Source organism: Passer domesticus, chromosome Z (genome assembly GCF_036417665.1).
Source record: "Passer domesticus isolate bPasDom1 chromosome Z, bPasDom1.hap1, whole genome shotgun sequence".
NCBI lineage: Eukaryota > Metazoa > Chordata > Aves > Passeriformes > Passeridae > Passer > Passer domesticus.
This window is the reverse complement of record NC_087512.1, coordinates 6,292,109-6,319,441: the sequence shown is the minus strand read 5'-3', so window position 1 is coordinate 6,319,441 and position 27,333 is coordinate 6,292,109. Positions and strand designations below refer to the sequence as shown.

Sequence of the window (27,333 nt, the reverse complement as noted above, 5' to 3'; positions counted from 1 at the left end):
CAGGGATAATGACTACACCATTACCCTGGGCAGCTTGCTCAAATGCCTAACCACCCTTTCAGAGAATATTTTTTTTTCCCAATATCTATCTAAACCTCTCCTGGCACACCTTGAAGCTTTCTTTTGTAATTTTTTCACCCCTTACTTGAAAGCTGAGGCTGTACCTCACCTGGCTGCAACCTCCTTTCAGGTCATTGTAGAGAGCAATAAAATCTCCCCTGTGTTTCCTTTCCTCCAGGCTGAGACCACCCAGATCCCTCAGCCACTCCAAATCAGACTTGTGCTCTAGACCTTCCACCAGCTGGATTCTCTACTCTGGACACGCTACAGTACCCCAATGTCTTCCTTCTATTGAGGGCTCCAAAACAGAACCCAGGATTTAGGGTGTGACCCATCACCAGTGCCCCAGCCCAGGGGGATAGGCCCTGCCCTGCTCCTGCTGCCCACGCTGTTGCTGACACAAGCCCGGTGCCATGGGCCTTCTTGGCCCCTGGGCACACTCCAGCTCGTGTCCAGCCCCTGGAAACCAGCCCCTGCAGCTCCTTTCCCACTCAGCAGCGTTCCAGCCACGCTGTCCCAGCCTGGAGCTGCAGGGGCTGCTGTGACCCAAGGGCAGGGCCCAGCACTGGGCCTGGCTGAGCCTCACACAACCGGCCCTGGCCCATGGATCCAGCCTGTGCAGATCCCTCTGCAGAGCCCCTGCCCTCCAGCAGCTCAGCACTCACACCTTGGCATCATCCTTTGCCCCTCAGGACCTCTTCCCAAGGGGTTCTGTCAAGAGGCTCCTAAACAGGCTGAACTCTGCCCTCGAAAACTCCAAGGTAACAGTTCTGCTGACTCCCCTCCTTAGTTCTTCAAGAATGAAAAGCTGTGTAATTTTGTGATTGTTATGCCCATGGCAATATCCAACCAGCATGTCACCCACAATTCTTTCACTGTTCAGAAACAAGAGGTCTGGATAATTCCTGATTTGAGCAGAACGGATCTGATCTGCAAGCTACCGATATATCTGGGAAAACACTTCAGCTAGGTTCAATCACACCCTAAGACAATCAGACTTTTTATTTTCTTTGCTGAAATTCAGAGTTCATAAATTATGCACATCTCTGATATAATGGACATTGCCTAATTTCTCACATTGGCTGCTTGATTGTCATTTTACTTTTAAATCACTAGCTTTCCCAATTACAAGGCAAACCAGTTCATAAAATATTGACGTCTCAAAGAGACCTGCTTGTACCAGTTGAAGAAATGTGTGTCTAATTTTAATATGCCACTTTCCCCTTTTCTAAGAACATGGACAGCACCAACAAGGAAAGTGAATGACTTTTTCATCCTTTGTTCTTATAAAATGAAGTAATAGATTGTACATGTGTTCATATTAGGTTTATATCTTATATACAAAAATTGCAGTTGTAATGGGCACTATCAAAGATATGTTTTTAGAAATATAATTTTTCCTGTAGGTATTCAGTGGTATCAAAGGCAACAGCTATTTTCATAGAACATAGCTGACCTCTCCAAAGTGTTTTATTTCTTATTATTTAGTTGTTTCTCCGAAGTTTGCAATATATGAGATGTCCAGGGAATGTATATGACAGACAAACACCTGTTTTGTATCTTTAGTTTTTAAGAATTTAATATGGAAATGTAACAGCATTTTTAAAAGGCAGCATCAAAATATTTAAAATCCAGGAATTTTAATTTTTTAAATTTTATTTTTATTTATTATTTTCTCAAAAGTGCATCCATACATTATTAAATACCATATATTGTTTTAGCTACGCTAGCCAACTGGTATGGAAGATGTTAATCTTCAGAAATTTTCTCTTTAAATGTTTACTATGCAATTTTTGTGATTTAATAAATATCAATGAAAAATGCTATATTAAGAAATCACATATGTAGAGCTTAAAAACAAGAAGCAAAGACTTATCCTACATAACACAGAACCGACCAAGAAGAAAGTTTTAGGGTCTTGGAAGATAATCAGTTCAATCAAATCAATTTAGAATAAAGTCTTGTGATAAAATCAGATGTATGCAACAGTAAATCAGCTGTTAGATTAAAATTCTTTCTTTTGACACAAATAAAGTATAGTCTAGACAGTAGCCTGTCTTCTGTATAAGATATTTAAAGATTTGACATTAGAATATGATGTCTACTTTTAGTGTTCATGATTCAGGATGTTGAATTAACAAAAATAGTTCAGAACTGCATATACAAATTAAAAACAGCTAACAGATTGGAAAATGAAATCCACAGTGTGACCAACAAGGACCAAACTTATGCAATATTCTGAAAGAAAAGAGGGGATGCACAATAATTTCACATGTACTTAAAACTGGCAAATATATATGGTTTAGAAAAGGGTAAGAAGAGCAAGCAGAGTCTGTTGTTGATCTGGGCAATATTGTCTTCAGGCCTAGAGAGACCCAGAAGAGTGTGCTAATGCTTACCCTGGGGTTCTTATATCATTATAGAGATCAGAAAATTGTTGGATTTTCATCTTGCTTGGCCTTTGTTTGGAAGCCACAGTGTGTGAAGGAGCTGCTGTCCTCCTGTGTGCCTCTCTGGGTGGAATGATGATGCAGACAAGGTGTACACCTGAATGCAGGAACTCAAAAATGCAGAGTCAGTCCCTCTAGTCAACGTGTGAAAATTTAAAACCATGTCCCATTGAAAATGGTTGAGACATTATCAGTTCAAGAACTGATGGTCATACTGGGTTTAGGGGTCTTTTTGGATGAAATCATTATTTCTTGAAATCTGTGGGTTTCACATGTTCATCCAATATTTCCATAAGCATAAGAAAATAATAAAGCTTTCATTGCTTTAAGTAGACTTTTAATACTCAGAATTCTGCATAAATCTGTCACTAGTAAGAAAATACTTCACTATAGATAAGTACTTGGCAGGGTTAAAAGGATTTTCTTCCTGCAGTGCATCTCATAACTTCAAAGTATCTATTTCATAAAATAAACCAAACCAAAAAACCCTCAAAGAACATAAAAAGGGAAAAAAACCCCAAAATGCACACAAAAAAAGCACAGCAAAAAATTAAAATTCCATAATAATAGGAGTATTTGGTGACAGACAATTATTTTGTAAACAAACTTGTGGAAAATTCTGATATTAATACATGGGCTCTAGGCTTCGTGACTTCAGCAGCAGTAATAGAATTAAAATAAATTTGATTGCCATATTAGCAAGTTAAAATTATTTTGACTTCATTTGGCAGGAGAAGCATTACTTTTAATATTGGATTTAATGTTTTTCTGTGTCAGTCACATTTTCTAATATCTCATCTATATGTACACAGATAATCTCTCAATATGATCTATTCTAGTCTTTATGTACAGAAATTTTAGATATAGCTTAATTGCTGTTTGTCTTGCTTTGAAAACTCTGCCAAATCATGCTTCTACATCCAGAAAAGCAGTAAATGCACGACTAAAGGCTAATCCTAGAATCTAGATGAAAACCAAAGATAGAATTCAGACTCTATAAATTACAGAATTTCAGCCCATTACTCTGTGATGAAGGATGTAGCACATTTTTAAGGTTCATTTATTTCTTCATGTACTGTTATTTTCAATCTCTGCATCAATATGAACAACACTCTACCTTTGCTGTTCCTACTTTCAGTTTGTTTATAAATAGCTGTTTGGTGTTCTGCTTTTCCTTTTTGTTCCCCTAAGACTACCTATACAAAAAGAAAAACAGCTTTTGACACAATAAGAAAAGTTAAACTTGGAAGCAGATTTTCAGATGACATTGTGAGGTCTCAACCAGCCTTTAAAGAAGTTAAATAAACACCTGTTTAGATCAGTAGTAAATTAATCCCTATTTTAGGATAGAGGCATAAGCCTTATACTCCCTGATATTGTTAGCTGCTTGGGGTTTTTTCCCCCTCTAAAAGCACACACCCTAATCAAATATAATCTAAACTCCACACCCTAATTTAATATAATCTAAATATGAGGGAAAAACACTGTTAAATTCCTTTCTTTGTCGTCACTCTGTATTTTCATCCTGATGCTTCTTTTTCTCTTAATACTTCTTTTCTTCTACTGTTTGAATGCTATCTGCGTGTCTTTAAGCATATGATTTTAATCTGTGGATCAAAGGTGTATTTACTGGGTTGCCTACATATATTCACAATTAATGATGAAGTGGGCTTGGGTTTTTTCGGAGGAAAAATTTTACCCCGAGAATGTGCTTTTGTTTTGCTAAGAGTTGTTTGCACATATTTTACATGGTTTGGACTACAGACACATGTAGATGGATTACTGGGATCTGGAGAGACAGAAAAGGATCTTTTCTAACTTATTCTTAGATGCAATTGCAGGTGCAGCTGCTGTAGCAGCCTTTGTTTTTCTTGTCTCTGCATTAAATACCTTATACTGAGAGAAAATCTTCCTCACCTCTTAGTCTCTGGTTATTTAGCCAGTTAATTCAATGTTCTTCTCTGTGATGCCTGTCCCTCTAGAGACCAGGGTTTTTTTGTACTTACCTGTCAGGGTTGAGCTCATACCAAGATACTTTTGTTGAGGGAGTGCACATATCTTGATATCTAAGTACTTTTTCTGTTTTCTCTCATTCTTTGCAATAGAGACATAGAATCCTAGAATGATTTGGACTAGAAGGTATCTTCAGAGGTCACCTAGTTCCATCCATTCTGTCATGGGCAGACACACCTTCTATTAGATCAGGCTTCTCAAGGTCTCATCCAACCCTTCTTAAGTGAACTATTTAAGAATTTATTGCCTGCCTGCCTGATGTGTTGGATTTCTACAGTGGAGTGACTACATCAGTGGAAGGGTTTGATCTGTGGCCATGGAATTTAGGGCTCTGCTCATGTTAAGCTTGAGGCACTTTGCAATGCTCAAGCATAGAGACATTGTGAATTTCAGCCATGACATTGTGGTGATGCCTTGTGTTTTGGGCTCTGTATGTGGCAAATGCTGATAATATCTGCGTATGCATTCAGACTGCAGAAAATGGATTCCTTTTCAGTATTTGTGTGTATGAAAGGTAATGAGTTAGATACTCAAACATGCTTTTAAAAACAGCAAAATCATTATGAGACCTTTTCTTTACAATTGAGTCACTTATAGTTATACAGGCATAGTTACTACTAATGAAATGTGAGGCATACATGTCATTCTTTCATTTTTTATAAATTTAAAGTGACAAATATCAGCTCAGCCTCAGAATTCATTATTTTAGAACTGAATAAAATGAGTACATCAAAATAGTCATAGTGTGTAAAGCCAAAATGGGAGATAAACCTGTATAATCTCTCCCAGAATAACTGGTCAGTCATATATATTAAAAAAATACTAAAAACAATATATAGAAGCATACACCCTCATTTAATCTGTAAATAAGTAGTTTATCACCTGTCTGTGATTAAGATTTTTTTCTAATTACCATAATTAATTTGTACTGATGGAATTCTGCTTTCAGGAGTTTATGTGATCTTGTTTATGGTGGTGGGGGAAGGAGAGATAATGATTTCTACCATTGTTAATCTCAGTGAGTCCTATAATTTATTTTTCCATTGATAAGAACCCTGTATTTCGTTTGGTTTCAGGCAGATGGCCTGACAATTCTTTGAGCTTTTCCTCTTGCTGTTTGTCCAACCTTTCATTTATAGAAGTCAATGTAAGGATATACATGCCTAATTTAAGCAATTTACATTTATGCCTGTTCTCACTTGACAATCCCATTGTAGTCACTACTCAGTCACTGGTTAAACCTATGTTGTCTCTAAATCAGACTTAATTTAGGCCCATGAATAAGCTCACTGCAAGTTATGATCCTGAGTTTTCATTCCTTTGCTAAGCCAGGATAGAGTAGCCGTAGGCAATATTTTCGGGGGGGGGGGGGGGGGGTGGTGTGGTGGAAGGCAAATCTTTATTTTCTTATTCTCTGTCTGCAAGGTAGAAGTCCATTTAAAATCTATAGTTAAAGCCTAAATTTTTGTCAGTCCATCAGCTTTGTGTGCCCATGTCCAGAGCTGCCCCATGAGCTCTTGGTGTTCGTAGCTGGGCAAGTTTGCAAGAACCCATCTGTAGCAATCGGGGCTGAGTCCAGTCAGGCTGTGACTTGGTCTTATTCACTTCCCTGCTCAAGTGCATTTCTCCCTCCGTGCTACAGGGGAAGGAAGTGTGCTTTGCTTAAAGGGGCCAATGTGCTGGTTAAACAAGAGTTCTGGAGAAGGAATATAGAGCAGCTGGGTCTAATTTCATTTTGAAAAGTCTTTGAAATCAACACAGTGTCTTCTTATAAACAAGAAAATTGTTTAATGCTTATGGGGATCTCAGAAATCCAATGCATAGAATGTGAAATGTGTTGCAGCATTCAGTCTTATGCTAATTATTATAAGTCCTAAGACTTCATGCCTCTATGTCAGAAAAATGAAAAGGACTGATATACTCAGTAACAGGGACTTTTATATACCACTATAAAAGTGCAATCTTATTGGCAAAAAGCATTAGAAATGTAAAATACTTATTTATCTATCCTTTATGTTGATAACTAGATTGGATAGATAAGCAGATAGTTAAACACGTTGAAATAACATTTTCTGCAAGGAACAGAAGAAGGAAGGGAGAAAACAGGAGAAAGCTAACCCCTTAAAGTTGCACACAGGGGAAAGACAGATGATTTTGTTAAGTGCTGTGCTGTAGTCTTCTTGTAGCAAACAGACAAATAAAATGTGGGCAGACATTGCTTTTAGCAACCCAGATAAATCCTCATGCACCTTGAACATGCCAAGCTTATTTCATACCAGCCTTTAAATTTGCTATACAGGTTTTAAAACAGAATTTATGTTTCTAAATGCAGTTATTAAAAATAAATCTGTGGTAATCTCCTCAGATTTCTTTTCTGTACACACATTTTATAAGGCAAGGGAGTATGGAGGAGATAGTAGGTAGTGTCCTGAAGTAATGAATAACATGTTTTGAGTGCACAGACTCTGCTTTGCCTAAGTAGAATTGTTTTCTAATTCTGGGTAAGGAATATTGTCTAGTGGCTTATGTAGTATTTTAATGTATTTGCATATTTACTGATGAGGGAATAGTTGAAAACATAGCTACAAACAGATTCACACAGAGAAACCAAGATGGAAAGGAAAAAAGAAAACAAACCAAACACAAACACACCACATACACAGTAAGGCATACCAGTGAAACATATTCCACAGAAGGGGAAACTGGACCAGTGCAGGCCATTTATTTTTCATTTTCCCATTAATTTTAATTATGGAATTCAAATGTATTACACTTGCTTTAAAATTTTATGTTATGAATGCATGCTGAGAGCTTTGCAAAAGCACGTTTCAAACAATTCAATTTCCAAGATCTGTGTCTAACAAGATACAGAGGAACTGGGACCATATCCTACCCAGGTTTAAATTATTAATATATTTTCATAATTCTCCATTATCCTTCCTGGAAAACAGCACAATTCAAGTATTCTCAAGTGATCAAAGTTTCTTGTTTTTGGTTTTGTGGTCTTTTGCTTTCCAGATTCTGCTTTTATTTCCAAGTCTTACTTTTTCCTCATTTCAGAATTTTTTCTTTTTTTGTTGCCGCTGCTGACATTAACTGAGTACATTATTCACATATTTCTATATTGAAAGTGGAATATCTTCCTGAAGTCAAGAACCATCTTGTTTTTCCTACATGTAAACAGGTGTGGACAAAAGACAGGTGTGTGCAGCCTTTACCAACCCACAGATGCCTAATGTGAGCCAACGCATGCAACCCACTCCTGGGGAGGCACTGACGTTCTCATTCACACAGTTTAACAAATATGCTGGGAAGCTTCACCCCCTGAAAAAGGATGCCTGCATGCTCTCAAGCTCCCAGCTCTGTTACGTTAGTTTTAATACTATAAACAGAAAATGCAAATTCATACATACCCTTAATCCTACAGACGAAGGGCCTCATTTGCATACCCTTCATAATTTAATTTAATTTTTTTTTTGTCAAGAGTTGTGAATGCTTCATGTTTGCTTTAATCAGAATGTTGACATTTACACTGAAGCCAATTTCTCTTTTTCTATTCCATGTTTTGTTTAACCGTGACAAGTGACAGCAAACTGGAGGGAACAGACTTTTTAAATTGGCTCTTTGCCTGGAATGCATCATTTCTCTTGTAGCTGTTTCCCCACCACCCACCCCCTCCCTGCTAGGCATTGCAAAAAGAAATGTGAAAACATACTCAGCGAACACAGGAGTGAGGTGTTAGTGCTTTTAGATAAAGATTTGTGTTGTATTTTAAAACTAGATTGCTGTATAGTTTCAAGCTATTAGCAAGAACCTATTACACCATCACTTTGGGTCCTTGGAGAGATGTGCTTAGTGTATTTCAGTAATTCAAGGCAAATAGAAAACCTACATGTGAAAATATTTAATGGCAAAGGCACCAACTGCTCAAGGCTGCTGAAGAGCGGCGGCAAGATTTCTGTTAACTCTTTCCTTGGGTTTTTCAAAACAAGAGTTTCTGCTGCTCTCTCCAAGACTCTCAATAGGGCTCCAGACTTTTGTGGACGTAGGAGATTAAGAAAATTTTCTCTGACTTCTGCAGTGATCTGTGTGCATGTAGGTGTCTGCTCACCCACCCGTGGAGCTTCACTCTGATCTTAATCTCTATCAGCATTCAGATATTTCAAGGCACATCCTGAATGGGAAAAGAAGAAAACTTTTCTTCATCAGAAAAACAAAAATGAAATAAATAACATTAGCACACACCACACCTCCTTGCTCCAGGCCAGTTGTAAATTCAAAGCTGGAAGTCAGGTTTATTGGTTCTAGCTGCTATGGGCTTACTCATTGTTCAACCTTTTCTTTCATTGGGATAACATTCTAAATGTGTCCAGGGCCACTCAAAGGCTGTAAGACTAAGTAATTTACACCACAGAACAAAAGTTTTAATATTAGTGATCAAATTTGTGGAAATTAACAGTATTTTCTCCACAAATAATTATTTTTCTCTATTTCTATTTCCTTTTTTCTTTCCCCCAAATGAAAATTAAGAAACTAGCTGTGTCCATGTGAAAAGTCTGCCACAAACTGCAATTTGTCCTAGAGACCTTGCATAGACCATGCAGAGATCTCCCACTGGACAGACTTGCACAAACTTCCAAGTATGGAGATTGCTATAGCACTATTAAAAAACCTGAGTTTTTGAAGACACAGAATCAGGCTGGTAAAATCTCTTTTTCAGGGTAGGGTCTTGTCCTGCCATGAACCATATAAAAAAACCTCAGTTTTTTTTTGTATGGTTCAGAGGCATTGCTTCTGTACTCTGCCTGTTGTAATGAGAGCCCAACATTCCAGGTACAAAACAAGAAAACAGCACATAGGCAACACTTGAGATAGTAGAGAGAAGGAGTAAGATATGAGGCAGAATCTTCTCCATAATGTGACTAAACAATTGATGAAGGAGTTTCCAGTGCTTTGAACACCACTTTCCATTTACTATGAGTATAAAAGGCATTGAGCATACATAACCCTGTGTATCACAATTGTCTGAGTGTCATATGTATCCATATTCCTTCCCTAAAACATGTATTTAGATTAAAAATATACATATGATCTCTTTAAAATCTGCTTATCAAATATTTCTGTAACAACCCTTACATATAAAAAGATAATGTATCTGACAGATTATGACAGAGCTAGTAGGAAAAAAATAAAACAGACTAGGGGAAAACATGCTGTGTGTTAATCAAAAGAAACACCTGAAGCTGACAAAATAACAGCTAAGGCAACAAAATAAATATGAACCAAAACTAACAACAGCTAGGAAACAAGGGACCAAAGTGATCTTTCTTACATTAGGTGTGAGTCAGAAGAACACACAGCAATTATTCAGTATCTATCATTCATATTTGTTTGCATTTGTGCGATACCCATCTCTGAGCTGTGTACAATAAAAGCAACATTTGCTTCTGAGCCAGGATTTTGCATGTGCTGAAGCAGAGCTGGGAGAGTTTGGATAGCTCAGGAGCTGAATGAGAGAGAATTAAATACCTAGTCACTCAGTCCGTCTGTCTACCTGTCAGCCTAACTTTTGGGCTTGTATGCTGAGCAGAATTCTGCTCTAGACATGCATCAAATGTTTGATCTTGAAAGGGAACCTAAATTCAGGGTAGAGTCTAGGTCTCCAGAATCATTATCTGGGGGGGGGCGGGGGGAGGAATATGAGCCTAGAAAGTTTTTTGAATATTGTTTGCATACTTAAAAGACTCTTTTCCCTGGACTTACTGCACAAACTATAATGAGGCGAAATTTTTTCACAAAGGTGTAGGAAACCAGCAGTTAAAAAAGGTGTATTCAGATAAACAGTATCACAGAATAATGGATTGATTGAGGTGAGAAGGGTATCTGGAGGTTATCTGACCCAATTTCTCTGCTCAAGCAAGGAAAACTATAGTGAGCTGCCCAATGATGTCAAGATGGCTTCTGTGTATCTCCAAAAATGGAGCTCCTCACAACATCCCTGGGCAACCTCAGTTGCCCTGTGCCATCCTCACAGCAAAATGGCATTTCCTGATATTCAGGATGAATACCCCGCATTTCACTTTTGCCCATTACCTCTGGTCCTGACCACAAAAGCATCTGTCCTTTTTGCACCTTTCCTTTAAGCATTTATACCCATTGATAAGATCCTTCTGAGCTGTCTCTACTTGAGGCTTAACAGACCCAGTTCTCCCAGCTTTTCCTCTTATGGGAGATGTTCCAGCTCATTTTTTCATGTCATCAGCAAACTTGCTGAGGGTGCACTCTGCTCCCTCCTTCAGACAATTGGACTCTTTTCTGTACAACATGGCTCTGAACTGCTCTATGACAAGAGGGAAAGAAACCTGTACACTGGTTCCCATGGATAAATGATCCCTCTGAAAACCAAAGAACTTGTGGATGTCTTTCCATATGAACACCATAAAAATTGGGCTGCAGATCATTTCTGTGAGCCCCCTTAATGTGAGCTTATTTTATATGAAATACAAAAATTGAACAGGAGGGATGGATCCAGGATAATAATATTTGTAGGCTTATCATGATAAATAAAAAAGCAGTTTAAAGCTATTTTATTTGGTAAATAAACAGAGAGCAAGCAGACACAGTTACTTGGCATTCTATGTAGAGCGGTGGGAAACAGACAAACTGTTCTTCCCAGATTAGAAATAGGTGCATGCCATTAATTTATCAAGCTTTATTCTCAAGCATGTGGCTGGTCATTTTCCAGAAAAAAAAGAAGTTTCAGTCCATTCAGGCATTTTCCTGCTTGTGTAAGTTCTGTACTTCGGGTAAGACCTGCAGATGCCAGTTTGTTACAGTGGGAGGAACCTCTCTTCTGGAAAAAGTAGTGCTCTCTTTAAAAAAGAATAGCCTAAAAGCCTAAATTCATTAAAGGGATTAAAGCTTTTGGAAGACCAGAGTTCTTCAGGGTGATATGGGACTCATCCCTTCTTTTTGGCATCACCTGTACAATACAGGGTCCTACCAGTCAGCACTGAACAACTGAATTTCCTAGCTGACCCATGGAGTATCGCTAGCATTTAAGTCTTGTCAGCCACACAAGTGAGGCCAGACAGCTAACTCCCCCTGTGGACTTGGTTTCAAGTAAACAATTTTCCATTCAAGAATTCCTTTCAGAAGGGAAACTGCTACTTTTATGTGAAAAGTTATAAATCTCATCAAGAGGGTTATGTGGCAAGCTAAAAATATTCAGGGCCTCAGAGGACTCACACTTTTGTCCGTCTCCTTTGTTTCAAGGGTTCAGCTTATTTGATGTAATTAATTACCGGGGAGTTGCCCACTAAATAAATAGATAAAGAAATAGTGGGAGTTTTCTCTTTCCCCTTAGATTTTCCAGCATTGAAGCCCTCACGCAGAGCAACGCTGTTTATGAGAAAATTGAGACAGTATGAAGCATATATTTTTCTCATTTGTTATCATTAAACAAAATGTGTTTTCATAAGACACACTCGTAGTTTACGCCAATTCCTTGTGCAAGCATGTGCTGACATGCCCATGTACCATGGTTTAACCCTATCTGGCAGCTCTGGGCTATGCAGACACTCACTCAGCCCCCACTGTGCACCCAACAGGGAGGAAAATGACAAAAAAAGGTATATCTTTTGGCTTGAAATAAAAAGAGTTTAATAACTGAAATAACCCAAACAACATCATCATCCAAACAAAAAACAGGGAGGGTGAGGAATAAAACTGAAGAGAAACAAAGGTTTTACAACATGATTGCTCACATGATTTGGCACTGATCAATGCCCAGCCTCTTTTCCAGAAGCAAGCAGTGACTTCCAGCCAACTCTGCCCAGTTTGTACACAGGGGTGTTCTGTGGTATGGAATATCCCTTTGGGCAGTTTGGGATAGCTGTCCTGGTCATGCTGCCTCCTTGCTTCTTGTGCATCTGTTCATTGTAAGAGCACAGGAATCTGAGAAGTCCTTGATTTGGTGAGCTCTACTGAGCAGCAACTAAACCATAACTCTGTTATGAACATTATTCTCATACTCAATGCAAATTGCACCTCTGTACCAGCACCTAAGAAACAAATTAACTCTATCCCAGCCAAAACCATGACACCATGAGATGCAGCATGCACTCACAGTCAGACAAACTCACATCTAGCCTATTAGATGCCCAGAAATCCAGGTACGAAAATATTTTTCTTGGAATCTTGTCTCACTTGTAGATATGAAATTTCTTCAAGCCAAAAAGTGCTTCTGCTGTCTATTTCCTCCCCTGAATATATTTAAGGAGGAGGATTAGATCATGAACAGGGTAAAGGAGACATCACTCTTGCATATCACTTGGTACAGGCAAGACTCCAAAAGGAGTCCAACAGCAGCTTTCAGTAAATGAGAAAGCCTTGGTTTGATGGATACACACAAGTGAGTGCACAGAATGAATGAGTCAGTATCATTCCACCCCATTAAAGGAGCTTCTGTAACTGGCCACATATGTATTCTAGGCCTGTATGACATATGAGCTTAATCCTATTTTAGCCAAAATATTCTTCCTAGAAATAATAGCATTCTGAGAACATAGATGGTTAGTTAGAGAGGCAGAGTCAATGGAGAAAATTTCTGAAGTTACCAGATATTAACATACTTAATTGGTGCTGTTTTTGAGAGATGAGAAGTTGTCTTTTTTCATGAGTTTTTAAAACATGCAGGGCTGAAGTTTCTTATTCCATTGTGAAAGAGAAATTTCACGCATAGGAGAATGCATGAAATACCAGGTCTTGCTGACATTACTTTCTAGCCTTTTAGAAAATGCCCAGTCCTTCACATTTACTCATGACCTAAAAATTAGCCCAAGTAGTGTCATTTTTCAACCTGTTCCCACCATTGCCTGGGGTTATCTCTAGAATGTCAAGGCCTTATTCCTCTTGGCCCTGCAACTTGTGTCATCACTGACATCCATGTGAAAGGAAATTCATCAATCTCTTAGTGGACAACTCAGTGCAGCCACCAAGACATTTGAGCCTAATTCTCTGTTACTGTTTCTTCGGTGGCATCACAGAAAAAGATAAGGAGGTGTTGTAGCCAATGACATAGAGAGATTGGTATCCTCTTCCTCTGTGTTTATAGGGTGTAAAATGTCTTCTTTCAGGATTTCTCAGTACTCCTCTTCTAGAAGTTGTCAGCCTGAGATAGCAAAAGCAGCAGCTACTGAGATTGAGATCTGTTTGCCCTTATTTTGGACAACTCTTGATACACTTATATTAGGCCTCTGAGATTCTCTCTACAAAAGTGTTAAGTTAAAGAGAGAGTAAGAGAAGCATGTCCATGGAAACTAAGAGGAAAAATTATAAATAAAATTTTTATTTCCTAAGTTCTCTGCATGGGTGCGATTCCTCAACCTTGACCTTGGTTTAAATAAAAATCAAATTAAAAAGAATCAGCTCTTTCTTTACAGCAGAGACTCATTAGGTACCATCTATAACGCTTATACTGTTCATGAGAGTAAATTTGAAAGGGAATGAAGGAGACTTTAACAATGCAGAGCAGCTGAACAAATATATAATCATTCCTTGAATGAATGATTGGATGATACCTAATAGCAGGGAGTTTGCAATAGTACAAGATTATCCTCTGATAATTCTTCAGTTCCGACTGTGGCTGCCTGATAATCCCCGAAGCTTCTAATCTGCAGGATCTGAATCCATAAAGAATGACCAAAAAAAAAACCTAACCAAAACAAAAAAACCTCAAAAAAACAAAACAAAAGAAAATTAAAAAAAAAAAAAAAACACAAAAAACTTTACAATCAATTACAGTTACTGCCACATAGCCATTAGTGAGCAGGTGAAATAAGTATGACTTTTTAAACTTCAAAGTCATGTTAGAAAGAAAGAAATATACATAAAGCCCCTCAATCCTCTTAGAATTTGAAATAAAGTTTCAGTTTTTAATAAAAAGTTTATTGCTTTTTTAGTTCAGAAGATAGTTTTCTTCTTATTTCTTTTCCAGATGTCAATTTGTTTCTTTTAGTCAGACAATCATATTAACTCCAAGCCTGCAACCAGAATCTGCTCATTTAATTGAAAGGTGGATAAACAATTTCTATCAAAATGGTGGGTGGTAGGATGAGAGAGTCTTTTCTTCTAAAAGAAGACTCATTGCCTCAGTAAACTTTCCCAAACTGAAATTCAGTCTTTCAGACCTTTTCTTGAGATGATAGCTTTCCAGAATATTCCTTCAATTATCTAACTTGCTTTTGTCTTATGAACGGCTTTTATTTTCTTGTTTCAATGTGTTTTATAGTAGGAGTATTTTCTTTGTTAATTCTGTAGTAATAAAAATGGTGGAAAGAACCTTACCTCTAGCAGACTTTGGAAAACAAATCTAGAGTCATACAAACTCAGCTATTGCCCACTGGTTCACTTTCCATTTAAGAGGGATACAATTTTGTAAAACCTTGGAGGTGCCAGCAAGGTATTAAGGATCCTTAGCTTGGGACTTGACATTGGGATCTGTAGCTTCGGAATTCAGGAATTCAGTCTGTGCCTGCCTCAAGGTAATGAATACAGAATTGCAATTTATTTTACTTGCTTAGTGTTTTGTCTTCTTACCTACCTTTGTTATGTATTTATCAAAAAATGTCCAAATATCAATTTATGTGTGGTTGAGTAGAAGTACCAGTTTCACAGAGCTGGGTCATAAGATAAAAAATATGTAAGATACAGAATTTCCTGGGAGAGTAACATTTCCTTGAAGTCAGTAGGATGACCTAAATGACTTGCTCAAGATAAAATGAGAGACCTATGAATAATAATGTAAAATCCTCATTTTTGAGGTCTTAGGTGAGCATCCGAAGACACTTAACTCTACCACTGACACCTGTATCTAAATAAAGCAGCTCAGTGACTGGATTAGAAAGCCTGGACTGTGGAACATTTGCTTTTAGCTGTTACCTAACAGTTCAATTTTTTTCACACCCTTAATGTGGGAATTGAGAAACTCATGCACTTGCATTATTCACTACCACAGGTTGATTGCACCAATACTGCATTTGTGTCAATGTTACAAACAGCTCTGCTTTACTATAGCTTGATAGAGGTGCACACCAGAAAGATGATGGACATTTTATCCAACACACATCGTTGCCTTGATTTTTATTCTGGCAGAGAATAAGAAACTGGAGATGGAAGAAAAAAGGACAGAGATAGAACAAAAGCTAACCCCTGGCCACCTCCCTGACAAGATGAGATAATCATGCTGTCCACAAGAAAAGCCCTTCAAATGAACAATAATTTAAGTGCATTTCCTCCTTGAAGTCACCTTGACATGCTGAAATACTCAAGTTTAAGAAGAAAAAGACAGCAAAGGGCTCTCATTAGAAAATGTGACTTTTGATGGATAATTTTAGTGACAAAGTAAAGTTAAGCATTTGAAGAGAGGTCTTGCCAACATAATGCTTTTCACAGCTGCAATAAAACTAGGGACTATTTTGTGGTAGCTGCAGAAACTTGTTTGTGACAGTTGAAAATTCAGTTGGCCAATTCATTGCTGCTTTTTGAGAGAATATCCTGTCCTTCAATGCAACATAATCAGTACCCATTTGCAGGTGCTATATAAAAGGATATGCACTAGGACAAAGATAAAAAAATCTCAGTAAGTTACAGCTGTATTTTCATAAATGCTTCATGGGATGTGGACTGGGTCAAATGGGGAAAAGTTCTTTCAAGCTTTCTGTTGCTCACAACAATTGATGATCTTTTTAGATCCATGGGAATAAAAGGATTCCTTCAGTCCATTAAAAAATTACAGCAAAACAAAATGTTATGGGGGATAACATAACAATTGTTTTACATCTCTTTGAATGTCATAATTTTATTTCCATCTGTAGATATAGAAAAGAAAATTGCTTTTATATAAAATTTTGCCCTCTACTTGCCATGCCACTTTGAAGATGAATTTGTGACCTTATAGGAATGACTTTCTTACTGATGATGCTACAGAGATTCTGGACAGTTACCTGGAAAGCTAGTACCTGTGAACAAAGCCTCAGTTTGTAAATTAATTTTATGCACCTGTATGACAACACTTTCCCCCTTATGTTCTTTTTATGGTTATTGAATGTGTTTTGGTTTAGGTAATTAATGACTCCTAGTCCTGTGAATTTATCAAAGTTGAGCTAAAATTTTGTTTTATATTAAAAAAAAAAAATAAAGCAAAATGAATTACTGACAGAAACTGAAATGCACGCAAAATTTTTCTCTGTCTCCACTTAAGAAGCATGCTGGTAGCACACTCCAGAAGTGATGCTCCCACCCACTGCTGTTTGTAGAGGATTCCATCCTTGCTTTCGTTAACTGAATGACAACCCATTGATTTCCAAACAGCTGCCCACTGATGGCAAAAAGCCCCAGACCAGGCTTCAGGGTCAGCATCAGCTCATACTCTTCAATTCTGCTCCATCAGTTTTATCTGGCTTTTCCTTCACAGGAAACTTTACTATGCTAAGCTCTGCACTCAAGAAACTAATGGATAAATTTAAAGAAAACAAGCTCAGGAAATTAAACTGACCTTTCTACTTTTAATATGCATAAGTGAAAAAAACCAGCATTCGAAATTCATAGCTGATGTTCCCATTATTAAGTAAAAGAAAAATGGATAGTTTTAGAACTATTCTGTGACTCTTTAAATTGTGACAATAACATCATGAAATCAGTTGGAATTGCAGATTAATTGCACTCAGAAAATTGCCATCCATCATTCTGAGAATGTTTTAATATGTTGAACTCCAAAGCTGAATGTTGCTTTAAAAAATAACATTTTTGTTCATAAAAACTGAAGAGGCTTTTTAAATACAGGATGGAACTGCAGAAAAATAAACTGAATAAGAAATAAGAATGGAAATTTTTAAAAGCCTGTAGCTAAATTAATTTCATAAACCCTAAATCAAAGGAATATACAGAGATCTCTATATGAAAAAAAACAACCACAACCAAACCTGCCAAAACCCCTTCAAAATGTTGAAGTTTGAAATTCCTTGTTTAAATGACTACTTGCACAGAGACATAAAGAGGTAGTTTTAACATATCAGCCTAACTGGAGAAGTGGAAAACTAAAAAACCCTTCTATACCTGAGCAGAAGAGTCTGACACATTGTGCTGAGAATTTTCCCCCAAGTTCTTATTACTTTGAAATAAAAAAAGCAATAAATCCCAGGATTAAAAATAAAAAAAAAATAAAAAGGAAGATGGAAACACTAGTGCCAATAAAATTCACAAACTGAAATAAAGGATTTCTCCATCCTTTTAAATATCCTACAATAAACTCATAAAAACCCAGTTTCTTAAACAAGAGGAAAATGCTTTCATTTATCATACTCACTATGTAAAAGTCATTGTTTCAGAAGCTACACTCTTTGCTTCTGATAAGGTTATACTATTACTTTCCAGCTCAAGACTTACCTGAGGCCCACAGTAATGCTTATTACATATACAATAGAACCAAGGAATGAGTGAATTGCCTCAGTGAATGCCTGAATGGACTAGCTCAACCCTTTAGACAAAGTTTTAGATATATCAGAAGTCACTGCTCTTTCTCCTTAATGAAACTTTTCACACTTCCAAGTTCCAGAAAGCAGAAAATATTAAAAACTGTTCTCTCAGTATGAAAACTTGATCATCTATTTTTACTACACTATCATGATTTTTCTATGTTAGTATGTCCATAAGACAAAAAAGGGCCAAAGGATCATTTAGCAGAAAAAGCTGAACAAACCAAATCTGAAAGGTAAAATCAGATTAATTAAAATAAAAATAAGTATCTATTTCTAATGAAGAAGGAAAACTATGCACAAAACTGGCTTATTCACCACTTTTTTGTCCTCAGATCAATACTGACTGCTTTTCTGGAAAAATGTTCTAACCAAAGACAAGTTAGTAGGCTCAACCCTGGAGTCAAGCAAGAAATTCGGTGACTGCATATTACACAGAAGATTAAGCTGGACTGCTGTCATTATATTTTGTTGAAGAAGGTGAATGTCCAAACTAAAAGAGATGTTGTGTGGGATTCACTATTCAGATAAAGCAGAACTGAACAGTAATCTGAGACTTGGACCCTTTGCCACAGTTAGCATTGACTATTGAGGGGGGAAAAGGATGGTATTACCAGCATAAAGATTCTGTGTATCAGGAGAGCAGGTTTTGGCAGTTGGCATGTGTGGGAGCTTGAAGTCTGCCCTGGAAGATAAAATCTTCAAGGGCAGCCTCCTCAAAGCACCAGAATGATCCATCTTGATCTACACAAAACAGGCCAGCATGGCCAGGGGCCAGGTTAGCTCAACATGGAACTGTGAGTAATAGCACTGAAACACTGTCCAGGCATCCAAGGATTGAAGTAAGAAGGCCATATCCCAGCTGGAGTTAAAACTGGTAAGGAATGTCAAGAGCAACACTTAGTAAGAGAAAATAATACTTTCAGCAAGAGGAAGACCAAGGTTAACACAGGATTGCTGCTGAACGGACAGGAGTTGTGCTAGAGACTCTAGGAAAAGTTCAGATGCTCAATGTTTGCCTCAGTTTCCATTGGCAAAGAGCAATTCCAGGTTTCCATGACTTCATAGGCTGGAGAGCTGGGCATAGTGAAACCTAATGAGGTTTAACAAGGGAAATTGTAGGGTCCTGCACCTGGGGAGAGAGAACCCCAAACACCAGCAGAGGATGTGGGCTGACCTACCAGAGAGCAGCACTGCAGAGAAGGGCCTGGGAGCTTTGTTGGATGACAAGCTGGCCATGAGCCTGCAATGTGACCTTGCAGCCAGGAGGGACAGTGGTATCCTGGGGTGCATCGGGAAGAGTGTGGCCAGCAGGTTGAGGGAGGTGATCCTTCCCTCTACTCCACCCTGGTGAGGCACCTGTGGAGTGCAGAGTCCAGTTCTGAGTTCTTCAAAACAAGAAACACATGGAGTTCCTGGAATAGGTCCAGTGGAGGACACAAAGATGATTTGGGGTCTTGGGCATCCCTTTTATTACAAGAGACTGCAGGAAGTTTAGCCTATTTATTCTGATAGAAGAAATCTGAGAGGGAATCTCATTAATATGTAAACATATCTTAATGGAGAAGATGGTGCCAGACTCTTGTCAGTGGTGCCATGTGACAGGAGAGGGAGCATTGACTATAAACTAAAACACAAGTTTCACCTCAACATGTGTGACAACAACTTTGTGTTGAAGGTAGCAGAGCACTGGAACAGTTTCCAATTCAGGGTGGGGAATCTCCCTCTCTGGAGACATCCAAAACCACCTGGATATGTTCCAGATGTAAAAATATCTTAATGGAGGACGACAAGAAGATGGTGCTGGACTCTTATTGGTGGTGCCCTGGGACAGGAGAGGGAGCATAAACTAAAGCACAAGAAGATTCACCTCAACATGAGGAAGAACTTTGTGTTGAAGGTAGCAGAGCACTGGAACAGTTCCCAATGGAGAGTGTGGAGTCTTCCTCTCTGGAGACATCCAAAATGACCTGGATATGTTCCTGTGTTACCTGCTCCAGGTGACCCTGCCTCGGCATAGTGGTTGGACAGCAAGATATGCAGAGCTCCCTTCCAATTGTAATGATTCTGTGAAGTCAGAAAGACAGATGGTTAATGAGGAGTTTCCTTGGGATCAGTACGAGTAGTTAACACCTTTGCCAGCAGTCTGAACTATAGGATGAACCAAGCCCTCACCAAAGCAAAATAACTGCATGCAGCAGTACAGGCTGGGGGTGGCAATGTAGCAGCTCTGCAGAAAAGGGCAAGACTCTTGTTCACACAAGGCAGGCATGTGTCATCTTGCCAACCCAGGACAATCAAACGCTGGTCCTCATTAGCAAATCTGTAACCAGCATGTTTTAAGAATGACCCTCTATCTGGCACACTCATATGCCAGAGTCATATGAGGTCATATAGTTTTGTGTTCAGTTCTGGCCTTCAAGTACAAGAAAACCCACAATGAAAAACCATGCAATGAAAAAACATTGAGTTTGGAAGGCGATGACAAAGAAAGAATGCAGGAATATATCATATATACATTATTCTGGAAAAGACCAGGATAAATATTATTTCAGCTTCCATCTACACCATATTAGAGCTGATAGAAGTTGAATGCTCTCAGGGATACACACAGAGAGACAGGAGGTCATAGTTTCAATATGTGGCAAGAGAAATTTTCATTGCACAAAAGGGAATAATAAACAACATAACAATAAAAATTGTTAAGTGCTGAGACAGGTTGCTAAGAGAGATGAGAAAGGTCTTAATGTCTGGACATCTTCAAAACTTAGCTGAAAAAAAAAAAAAACAAACTGAGCAAAATGATTAAGATCTGCATCATTCTGTGTTCAGCATATATTTGGATGGTCTTCAAAGATTGCTTCAAGCCTAATTTTTTCTGTGAGTTCTTTTGACTTTAAAATCCATGAATCTGTGTTTTTCTTTGATGAAATAGTGAAGAGTTTAAAGTGCATTCCACTGCTTTTATGGGAAGGATTTTGCATGTAAATGTCAACATTTTCTGTTCCCACTGTTAAGAGACAAAATGGATGTACATATTCATTGCACTTTAGTAAAATCAGTCTTTACAAGTGCCTGTATCTATGAACAGTGTAGGATGGATAATAAAAGGTTTTTTTCCTGCTGTAAAGAGTCTCAGTTTAGTGGAAATCTTAGTTAAAAGCTTAAGTTTGGCTCTCATAAATCACACAGGCTGAAAGGTAAGCTAAGTTACAGTGGGGAAATAAATTTCAGAATAATTGTTTGAGCACAAGAGTTTGACTAAGAAATGGAGACAGTACAATCATACAAATAAAATGAAATATGATAAAAATAAGATAAAAATTAAAAATAATTTCTATTAATAATAGTTAATTTTCTAAGGCATCTTTTATTCACACATTTATAAATTGAGATCTGAAAAGGACTTTGTAACCTCTCTGTTCTGACTAGCTGTACAGAACTTTTTTTAATAACTTCTGATATAGAATCCACAATCATAAATCAGGTGTTTATGCTCCCAAGAAGTGCCTTGAGAGAAGTGCATCTCAGCTTGATATTCACAAAAAAAGAAACCTGTTAAATGACTTCCTCATATCTTATTTTTTACTGTGATTTGAACCTTACTCATTACACATCTTTCTTAATGTAGGACTGTATCTTAGAAGTCTCTTTTAGAAGAAGGTTCTGGAAAGGACTCATTCAAAAAAGGTTTTATACAACAGCTCAAATATTGGAGTATTTGTTGTGAATTAAGCAGTCTCCTAGAAGAAGTACAAACTGATAGTTTTCTTGCATCCATACAATATCCAACTTTTGAACTGTAGATAACTATGACAACACTTTTTTCCACTTCTTCCTATTTCACCTGTATCGATATCATTGGTAAAGTTGGGAATATGAGTAGAAATTTAAAAATGTTACTATATGCATAAACATAAAGCATGAATATACAGTCAGGATACCACAAATAGCCCTGTGTTTCTTTAAGGATTCATTTTCACTTTGGAGTGATAAAATAATTTTAAGTTGTGGATGAAGGAACATAAACATAAGGAACTTATAGAAAAGAAGATAAAGCGATTCTCATTTTCCTATGCTCTCTTGCTCAGTCTTTAGCAAATCTTGAATTTGCTCATACATGAGAAAATATTAAAGGTGAGAGTACAAGTCTCACTTCTTGTGGTGGGTTTTTTACCCCTCAGGAATACTGGCTACATGTCAGAGGTGGGTAGCAAAAGGATCCCTACAACCAAAGCTCCATGTAGCTGTCCCAAGATAATTCACAGGATATGGTTTGTTCACCCTCTTGACATTTGCGTTTGAATGATCCCCATACCTATTGCAGATTTAGTCAAAGAAGTTTGGGCAGCACATCAACATGACTGACTATGAGTTTCTGCTTTTCTAGTGATGCTTGATATCACTGTGTACAGACACAAGCCTTCATTCAACTGTCCACATGGGTCAAGGACATCTGACATTTAGCTCTATACTTGTCCAGAAGGAAACTGAGTCCTTTGTGAATGGAACCCTTTGTGAATGAGGCATTTTAAAGTGATCAGATACATACAGACAGGTCTGTATACTTGCAGACAGGTCTGCAAGTCTTCACTGAAAGCTGATCCCCTCCTTAGAAAAGAGGGGTAATTTTTTTTAATTTTCCAACACACTCTAACAACAACAACAACAACAATAACAATAATAACAATAACAATAATAATAATACCCATACTCACCATTACTATTTGAGCAGAATAATCCCATGCAGTCAGTTTACAGTGTGATACACTTTTGATGTAAATGACAGAACACTGGAATGGGAATTAGGAGATCTGGATTATATTTATGGCTCTACTATAACCTGTTCCATAATCCCTAATAAATTACAACACCTTTTGTTATCCTGTTTCCCAGTTCATATTTATCTGATAGTTCATCCAGAACACAAGTGCCTTGTTCCCTGTCAATATTCCTCACTGCTTATTTAGATAATTTCTTAATTACTTTAATTATTGTTAAGAAATAATACTTTGGAGAGGTATTACACCATGTGTAGACTATATAAATCTGGGACAGAGATGGGGGCTATTCTTTTTTGCTAATGTAACATTTCTGTAAATGTTAAAGAACTGTCGGAATGCAGGAAAAATGAGAATAAAAGACAATATTGTACCTTCAGCTAAAACCAACCATACAGACTCAGGAATCACTAATAAATCCATTAATTTTAGAAAATTCTACAGTGACTGTGTTGAGATGATAGCTTAATAGTCAGGTCAGGGAAAAGGAGATAATTTCACTTTGAATACAGTTTACTGAAGGAGCCACAACCACTTAAGGGGTTTTAGCTGTATCTGAATTTCAAATGCTTCTAAATTTCAGCTCTGGTTCTATATAACATAAGCTTCAGCATGACCCCACCTTTAGCTTTATATGTCAGGCATTTTTTTGATGTGATTCTTCATCCCCATTTTGTTATGGGTGTTTATGCAAGAAGGAAGTATCCACAATGAATAAAAATCATGACCTAAGCATGAATAGCATATTTCATATCTGAAGCCATATTTGCCTTGCACTGAGGCAAATGGCAGCCTAACATATAAAATAAATATAAAGAAAAAGAGAAAGCATGTCTATGGGACTAGATCTAGAAAAGCCAATGAAAGATCCTATAAAAAAGGTGAGAAGTTTGACTAATTTTATCAACCCAAATTTTAGTGCAATCCTAGGTATTGCACTAGGTTATCACTTCTGGAGATGCAAGGTCTGTTTCACATTGAATAGATCACAAACATATTTCATGAATCTTTCAACCTTCTTCCTATTCTGTCCATTGTAACAGCAGTGCTCAAATACAGTCTGCAAATGAAAAACATAATTCAAACATAGCAGTGAGTAGAGGGGTTACAGATCAGGATTGATTTAAATGGACTGATGAAAATGCACCTCCATCATGTCCTGATTCAGCTCAGCACTTGAACATGTGCATAACATTTAGTACTTGACCAGTCCCAGCCAGTGCTTACCTGAAGCAGAGCTTTAGATGCATTAAAATGGTTCAGACTTCTCATGCTAGTCTCCTACTAGCAGGGAATCAGCCATTCATAAACATTAGCTGAGGTTAGTTCTTACACAAAAATGGACCGGCAACTTTTTAAGTACAAAGCCAGACTGTGGACTGCAAATGTGCAACAGCTGACATTGAGAGGCTGTGATAGGATGTTTGTAAAAAGGGGGGAAATTGCAGCATGGCAGGCAGTGCAGTCTGCTAATCTGTCTGGCACTGGAAGTTTTCAGAAAATATGATTCTACAACAAAGAAATTCCCATAACACAAGTAGGAGGACAGAAAACTAAAACAAAAAAAACCAAAACAACAGAACCAAACAACAACTCAGGAAATTAGAAAGGAAATTCAATAAGAAAAATAATTTTGTTTAGGTGCCTAGTACCACAAGATCAAGACATTCAGAAGTTCTCAAACAAATGGTGGAACAGTAAAAGGTATTATCAGTTTAAATTTGGGATCAACACACTATACATAGAATCATATAATAGCCTGGGCTTTAAGGCACCTTAAAGATCATCCTATTCCAACTCCACTGTCATGGGCAGGTATAGTCTGCACTGTGCCAGGTTGCTCAGAGCCCCATCCAACCTAACCTTGAACACTTCCAGGGATGGAGCAGCCAGAGCTTCTCTGGACAGCCTGTGCCAGGACCTGAGCACCCGCACAGCAAGGCTTTTTTTTCCAAATATCCAATTTAAACACACTGTCTTTGAGTTTGAAGCCATTCCTCCTTGTCCTGTTACTACACGCTCTTGAAAAGCATTTCTTGTTGAGTCCCTTCAGGTACTGGAAGGTTCCAATAAGTTCATCTCAAAGCCCTCTTTTTTCAGAGAATAATATCAGTTCTCTCAGCCTTTCATCATAGGAGAGGTGTTTTTGTCTACTTTAATGCAAAATAATCAGTGAATCTGTGCTTCTTACATTTTCAGTGACTGTAGAGAACACTGAGTTGCAAAGGCAAAACCATTCACAACTGTCCCTATGCCCACACTGCAGGGATAGCAGGCTCAGCAGCATGTTCAGAGCACCTGGTCCCTGCTCATGCAAGTTGAAGAATCAGGGAGATACATCTCCCTGAATGAATCAGGGAGAATCATCTCCCATCTCTTTCTAGGCACCAAAGTAAGAAATACACCATCTTCTATATGGCTGGGATGGGCATCTGAGAACCTTGACTGTACAAGTACTCTTCTGCAATGAGGACACAGCTTGCCTCCTTCTCCTGCTAAACAGGAGCAGAGTGACATCCCCAACTCAGGCTGGAGGTAGGTTCTGAAAATTACTGCAAGACAAGGCTCTGCATGTAACAAAAACAGTGAAACTCTTGTGCTCTGAATGCATACAGACCATGAATATGGACATGAGTTGGACAGTTGTGTAACAGAACTGAGCAATGAAAACCTGGGATGTCTAAACACACTGGGTTATATGGAGCTATGTCTGCTACCTCTGACCAGTGCTGCTGTTGATGATGAACCTGTAACTGAACAACATAGACAACTTATACAGTTTGGCAAGAACAGCAGTGATTTTACACCATCAAGGATCATCTATTCTATTTCTAGATAAGTGGTATGGAATTAGCCTTTTTTTTAATTTGTATTTTTAAACAATATTAAATTTTTAAAAAATGTGGGAACATCCCCTGGATCAGTTTAATTCACTAGTGTAGATATAATCAAAGTGAGTGTGTATAGAAGCCTTGAGGTCTGGATTGTTAAAATTTAAACAAAATGCTTTAGTTCTTTGTTGCTTCAGTCCTCCATCTCAGTACATGCCTCATGATGAAAGTCCAAACTTTTCTCATGTTGAGCCATAGCTCTCATGAAAAATGAGGAGTGACTTTTAGGAGAAGAAGACCTATTCTTTACCACCTTTATTGTCAAGTCAAGTGCATATCAGTGTGTCCTCAAGGTGGACAGGGTATGAACACTACTTGGGAGATTTTTGTCACTTGACTTCATCTGGCTAAAGGTAGGTGTTTAGCCATCTAAAGCAAGCTAGAGGTATTATGTGCTAAAGTTGACCACCACTCACTACTAATTCAAGTGAGGGCTTAAGGTGGTAAATTTATACATAATATTAAGTTTTGTGAATGGAATTTGATGTGTGCTTAACTCTTTATCTCTCTTATTCTTCTGGAAGTTTCTCCCAAACAGGAAAATTCTCCAAAATGAATCCCAGCATTGTCTGCTGCCAAGTGTGCTTTGCAAACATAAAGGTCAGGATCTCAATGACAGATACCCACCCTGCAGGCAGGAAAATATTTGTGCATTGGGTCTGTCTGGGTTGCAGTTAAAGTTATTCATAGCTGCTTGTTTGGTGCTGCTTGAGAAAAGTGGCCAAAATTACACTGATAACAGGCTATTTTAGCTACTGCTGAACAGTATTTACACAGCATCAAGGCCTTTTCTGTTTATAACATCACAATAATTGCATTTAAGTTGCACAGATGCTGGGAGAAGCCATAACCAGGCAGAGGACCCAATCTTGTCAGTGAGAGATTCCATGCTGCACATTGTCATGCTTAAAAATAAAGTAGAGCTGGGATTGAGCAGTTCATATTGTGGTTGGGTACTGTCTGTGTTTTGGTCTGAGGATGGGACATGGTCAGTTACTGTCTTTGCATAAATTTTTTTTTTGTGTGTTTTCTCTCTCTTCCACTCCTACACTTATTTTTTTTTTATCCTGACACGTGTTTCCTTGCTTTTTTACTTTTTCATTCCTCTTCCTCCATTCTGCTGTGGAGAGAAGGGAGCAGTGAAGGACTTTTTATGGAATACTTAGCTGCTTAACACACAACAGCATGGATGAGCTGGTGAGTAAATGTCCTGGGCAGTACAGATATTCTCTCAAAGGAGCCACCCACCATCTTGCACTAAAAAAGCTCTCTCCATAACTTAATGACATACTCTGCATTTACAGCCTCCAGTTTCACCCACAACATCTGCTTACAGTGCAATTAGTGCTTACGTATACCTTTCCTGTATTTAACCTTTTATCTTAAATGATGATGGGTCGCAATTCAGCCAGAGCATTTTGCCCAATTGAAGATATTCTTGGCCCATGAAGTACCATCATTGCAATCTAAATCCTGCATCAGAAATAAGAACATCATAATTCCCTCTTCTCCTATTGCAAATAATAATATAGCCAGGATTAAAATATAAGCCAGGACTCAAAATAAATGCTTTACATAAGCACTTCTGTAATAACTAACAAGA

General features: G+C 37.9%; 2 long non-coding RNA genes across 4 annotated transcripts in view; one reads left to right on the top strand and one right to left on the bottom strand.

Annotated features, from left to right (window-relative positions):
• The window catches only part of LOC135290466 (uncharacterized), a 29,014-nt gene extending 28,184 nt beyond the window's left edge, over positions 1 to 830 (bottom strand). For 2 of the 3 annotated variants that reach the window (XR_010353242.1, XR_010353240.1), the window contains exon 1: positions 170 to 830. This is a non-coding gene — a long non-coding RNA (uncharacterized LOC135290466). The remainder of the gene's footprint in view (positions 1 to 169) is intronic. The other variant, XR_010353241.1, reaches the window with a different exon arrangement.
• On the top strand, positions 574 to 21,188 carry LOC135290467 (uncharacterized). Its single transcript, XR_010353243.1, has 2 exons — positions 574 to 821; positions 18,394 to 21,188. It is a non-coding gene; the product is annotated as an uncharacterized LOC135290467 (long non-coding RNA).
• The last annotated feature ends 6,145 nt before the right edge of the window (positions 21,189 to 27,333 follow it).